General features: G+C 38.2%; 1 long non-coding RNA gene across 1 annotated transcript; it reads left to right on the forward strand.

The window, feature by feature from the left end:
• The first annotated feature begins 993 nt into the window (after positions 1 to 993).
• LOC113300028 lies at positions 994 to 4,675 on the forward strand. Its single transcript, XR_003335357.1, has 2 exons — positions 994 to 1,385; positions 1,627 to 4,675. It is a non-coding gene; the product is annotated as an uncharacterized LOC113300028 (long non-coding RNA).
• The last annotated feature ends 1,329 nt before the right edge of the window (positions 4,676 to 6,004 follow it).

The following is a 6,004-nucleotide window of genomic DNA, read 5'->3' on the forward strand; positions in this document are numbered from 1 at the left end:
AAGATGTGGGTTTTCAAAACAATTCGGAGGGTTTGGCCTTCCTACCATTCAAGGTGTCACAAGATTCTCTCTTCGTTCCTACCTGGACACATGTGTGACCCATAAAAACCTATTTATTATTGAGAGCAACTTCATAAAACCCTTTCTTGTGAGACAGAGTCGAGACTTTTGATCACTTCGAACCCGAATTTCTCTCGATAAGGGATGGTTATTTCTCTCTCAACTTTTAAGGATGAGATTGCGTTCATTTATGTGTCTAACTTCTTATGACTAGTGTGCAGAATCTCTATGTCTTCTTAGCGCGTTGGATGCTATCATTTCGGAGAACTAGTAAGTTGGTAAAATAGGTTTTGTGGGTATATCTCTTGTAAGCCCTCACGAGACTAAAACTCGCCCACTAGGGACACCTAGGGGTTCAAAGGCCTGTTATTCATGCTAAGAGTAACCGTATCCTCGGCGACAGGGAGTCGTATGTATTTTAGAATTATTTTGTTTAATTTGCTCGAGGACCAGCAAAGTCTAAGTGTGGGGGAATTTGATAGGTGTCTAAAACACCTAATTTTATATCTAGTATTTATGTTTCCTTTGCTATTTTTCTTGTAAATTATGTATCTTATGTTTACTTTTGAGTTATCAGGTGCAATGGAGTCATTGTGAGCAAAAGATGGAAAATCGTCTATTTGGAGCATAAAAGGCAAAAAGATTAATTCACATGCGAGTTACATTTGGAGCCGGCAAGGTTGTGAAAGGAGGTGAAGAATGAACTGTCAGTTCCCAATAACTGACAGTTGAGCACGAGATCGAATAGGCAGTCAGTTCTACGAAACTGACAGGCCAAATGACAATTGCATAGCCCTTATCCGAGTTATGGGTGCTTGAAGCAATTCTCATCATTACCTAAACCTAAAAGGATTATATGCAGAAATAGGCCTGTTTTGGACCCTCACTTTCATTTCTAGGACTGTTTTTTTATTTATTGCTAGACTAGGCAAGTGAAACGGATTCCATCCACTTTTGTTATCTAGGTCAATTTATCGCGTTGACTCGTCAATATCTCGCCAAAATATCATATAAGGAGATCTCATGGATGTGGTAAGATTAATGAAATGTCCTTCCATACTTGTGTCAGTAGCATAGTATATTTCGTCCATGTGAGCTTCTGCAGCGTCTATCTGAGATGTGAAAATCTCGGTGATTTCTAACATCTATGATTTCCAATATACAACATCATTTCCCTATCAAGTAAAACACACTAAAACAAAATCCCTTCTCTTCGTCTATTCCATCTCTGTTCTTCACCGGCCGTTTCTTTTTCTGGTAGGGATAATTTTATAAACAACGAAGAAATCGTAGAAGCAACATCACTGTGTCAATCGCATCACCAGGTTATTTGATTTTGTTTCCTATTTTGTTGTTCTTCAAAAGTCATCAACTAGACTAAGACGGAGAAAGGGAGATGATGATTATGAATTCGCTAATTGACTTGGGCTTTTGTTCACTGATCAAAAGGAAAACTTGGGTTTGAATTTGATTTTAATTTTGTTTAGTGTGCGATGTAAATTTTTGGTTTTAAGGGTTGAATAATTTGATGTGGTGGGTTATGATAGAAGATGTTTGTTTGTGCAGGAATTATGGGTTTGTTTTGAATTCTTGTGTGATCGCGGGGAAGGAGATGAGACCGGGGTTAGAATTAACACATCAATCCATATTTACTAATATCAAATCTTGCACAAAACATGTTCGAGGAAATACCTGAGTTATTGTTGCTGTGCTAATATCTTCTGATTGAAAGTGAAACTTGGGTTTTTGTTAGTGTTGTGAATAAGGGATTCAAAGTGATTGCCTGCTGTTATTGTCATTCTGCAGATGCTGAGTTGTTAATGTTCCATCGGCGTTTGCCAAATGAGTGATGGTGGCAGCTGTTAGTATGGGGATATTGTGGGTTTGAGAAGGATTAGTGGGCAGTAGATGAAGTTGATGAAAGGGGATAGAGAGGAGTTCTGAAAAAAGTAGCAAATGGGTTCAGGAAGATGTGATTGGTATTTAATTTGGAGTTGCATGTGGATATGGAATTGGTAGACCAGAGATGATGGTTGAATTGGAAGCTGAGATGAGGATGGTGTTGGGGATGATCAAGGGTTATGAAGAATACATCAAGAACAATTGGGAGCTATGAACTTGTTGGTTTTTTGTTGTTGCAGTGGTATTCTTTTGATGAAAAGAATGTAAGCTATTGATTTTGCAGTTGCGCAGCGAAGGCTTGAAGACAATGGTATTGTTTTGATGAAAAGACTGTAAGCTATTGGGAATGTGCTTTGTGGTTGTTTCTGCGGATAGAAGTTTGATTAAACTTTAGTGCCTAACAAGTTACAACAATGTCACTACTAAACTCACAGATGCTTACTTTTCTCAACAAAAGTATGTGTCTGCGAATTCGAAACAATCATATTACCATCATTTATAGCCGGTGAGTTAGTATTACTCAGATTACCATCAACTGTTTACTGTAACTTTAAGAGAATGCATCCAACACTTGAAATTCCTTTAATCGATTACAACTTGGCGGTGCTTATACAACAGATGCTCATGTTGGGAATCAGTATCGATGTCCGTCGAGGGGGAATCCTTGCGGTTTGGATAGTCACAGTTCTTTTAAATGTTCTTTTTAGTGGTAAAAAAGTGTATCGAATTGGATTTCTCTCGTCTCCAAGTATGCATTATTGGATGACATTTACTAGTGATGGGGAATTTGTATTATTCAAATTTTGTGTCTGCACCTGAGTTAAATAAGTGACACAGACCTGAACCAGCGATTCAAAGGACTATCTTGTCATTTTAAGTGCACTTAACTGGGCTAACTTTCCATCCATCACTTTGGGTCAAAACTTGCCTAGTTTTGCAATAAATAAAAAAACATGCCTAGTTTTGAAAAGCACAAAAAAAAACAGGCCTATTTTTGTAAAAAGCCCAACCTAAAATTGAGAGAAATGTCTTCTCAATCATTTTTGTGCGGCTGTGTTTTCTGAGTGTCTGAAAGTTAGAGAAAATCACAGAAAGAAGATGAAGATTTGCAGGGTTAAGGTGAAGATTCTAGGATGAAATTGATGAATCAGAACGAGAAGAGATGTTACTAAGCTTGAGAATGAGAATAGTTGGAGTTGAGATCAGTGGGGCTAAATCAGACATAGATTGGAAATCGGGGTTTTATAAGACCTGAGTTTGGTAACTAAATGAAGAATCCACGAAGTTTCAGATAATAGATGGATGGGTACTCAAGGAATTGGGAGAAACAGTAGTGATGTTGGTTGAATTAAACAACCAAATGAAGAAATTAGTCGATTATGGTTTGTTGCTCTGGAACTGCTGATGGTGGATGTGAACTTGGAGTATGGAAAAAGATGATGAATCTGTTGAATTTGTGTGGCCGTGCAGAGAAATTGCAGATGAAGTGTTGGTGGTTGTCAAGAAGATGGTTCAGCGGATTCAAGTCACTACAGGAACTACAGATAATGGGTTGAGGCTTAGTTGGTGTTGAATGAAACTGAAGTAGGATGTGCAGTGGTGATATTGCAGTTGCAGGTAAGGAGGTGATGCTCGGATGGCAATAGAGAAAGAATAGGAGATTCAAGGGTTTTAGGTTGAGAAGAATGGGGAGATGCTGCAATGCTGAGTGCACATCTGTAGGTACTGTTGCTGCCAGGGATTTCATGGGTTAGTGTTGAGACTTTTAAGGAGAACATGGAAGTCAGGTGGAATGAATGGCTTGGCATGAATTGAGCTGTTGTTGTTATGGTTCAAGGGCAGGAGTTGAAGCTGCAGTAAGGCACTGGTGGGATCTGAACTGAGAGAAGAAAAGTTAAGAGAAGAGAATAAGTTGCAGTGAACTGAACTGCAAATGATGCTAGTGTATGGATTGAGTCTGTGTAGTGCAGTATTTCACGTCAAGAGTTTGTGTTGCTGCAATGTAAAAAATGGCCTGAACTGGGTTTCGCGGCTGCAAGGAGTTAACTGGAGCTGTAAGAATATGAATTGCAGGTGATGCTTGTCATGGCTATATGTTACTGGTGGTATTGAGGTTCAGATGGGATTTGAACTGAGTTTGTTGGTGGTAGCCTTGAGCTGAGAATAAGAGAAGAAATGGCATCGCAGGTGCAGTTGTTGGTGAGCTACAGAATTGGAGCTACAACCAATGGATGGAAGGAATGATGTGGCCATATGAAGAGAAAGTGCGGAGAGACAATGGGTTATGTTTTGTTGGTGCCTGGAGTTTGTGGGAACGATCCTTTCTTACCCTTTCTATATTATTTATTTTGAGTTGTGAGAAAGTAATATTATTTTTGACGCATACGACAGCGATCAACTAATATTGAGACTCAGCACGTGACACAAAAGAATTTCTCATTACAGTGTTTTCCTTAGTCAAGGAGGAAGATTGTTTTTCGGCTAGGTGAATAGATGCAACAATATTCTCTGTTTCCACACGCAGGTTGTTCAAGTCAGAGAAGTGTGTCTCAATTAAACGTTTTTCTCTAATTGTTCCTTCTTTAACAATATTCTCAAGAGTGCTAATCTTTTCTTGTTGTAGCATATTTTCTTGAGTGAGTCTTTTGATATTGTTTGAGAAGGATTCAATGATCTTATAGAGTTCACGTTCTCGACTAAGAGACTTTTCAAATTCATCCAAGAGTTGAGAATGATTGTGAAGATCAATCGTCTCAGTTGGATTTTTTTTGGTTCTGGTGGTATTCCTTTCTACCTCTGACATCCTGTCAATTGTCTCATTTCTTTCTCTGGATCGGAAGAATCAACTAAGGAATTATCCTTTGAGGAAAAAGCAAGACACTTGACATAGTCAAAAGTATGGGAAGCCATAGACTATGCGTAGATAAGAGATACGACTTTATCCACATATCAGATTGCTACAAACACAGACTTGTAAGGTCTTTTAAACGTGTTTGCCTGCTCTGGTAGCAATTGAAAATGCGGGGGTCTAATAACCACACTCAATATTTCGATTAGCAATCTGTATGGACTAACTCCAATATATTTTCTAGAGAATCAACTAGACAGTCAGACTCAATCTAGAGAAAAGTATATCGAGGAGTTAATATCTCTCTCTTGATTTGATTTTACTCAAGCAAATAGAAATCTGCGAGTCTTTATCAAATACAAGGATAATAAACTTGGATGGTACCAAAGATCAATATCCAAGGATCAATCAATTTCCAATCAACAACCAAAGGTTGGATTTCACAATTGGTCGATATAAACGCACAACCTGTGATATTTCAATTATATAACAAAATATAATGTGGAATAGAAATAATACAGACACCAGAAATTTTGTTAACGAGGAAACCGCAAATGCAGAAAAACCCCGGGACCTAGTCCAGATTGAACACCACACTGTATTAAGCCGCTACAGACACTACCTACTACAAACTAAATTCGGTCTGGACTGTAGTTGAACCCTAATAAATCTCACACTGATTCAAGGTACAGTTGCGCTCCTTACGTCTCTGATCCCAGCAGGATACTACGCACTTGATTCCCTTAGCTGATCTCACCCACAACCAAGAGTTGCTAAGACCAAAAGTCGAAGACTTTAGTAAACAAATATGTATAATACAGAAAAGTCTACAAGGATAGATAAATCTGTCTCCCATAGATAAACCTAAAAGTTTTGTTCTGTCTTTTGATAAAACTCAAGGTGAACAAGAACCAATTGATAAACCAGACTTATATTCCCAAAGAATAACCTAGTATTATCAATCACCTCACAATAATCTAAATCGTATGGTACCGAAACTAGATATTCCGGAATCACAAACGATGAGACGAAGATGTTTGTGATTTCTTTTTATCTTGCCCTATCGGAGATATAATCTCAAGTCAATTATTCAATTGAACTCGTACGATAGAAAATGGCAAGATCAGATCGCTCAACTACAAGAGAAGTAGTTTCGTCTGGATTCACAATCCCAATGAAGTCTTTCAGTTGTTA

Source organism: Papaver somniferum, chromosome 7 (assembly GCF_003573695.1).
Source record: "Papaver somniferum cultivar HN1 chromosome 7, ASM357369v1, whole genome shotgun sequence".
Lineage (NCBI taxonomy): Eukaryota > Viridiplantae > Streptophyta > Magnoliopsida > Ranunculales > Papaveraceae > Papaver > Papaver somniferum.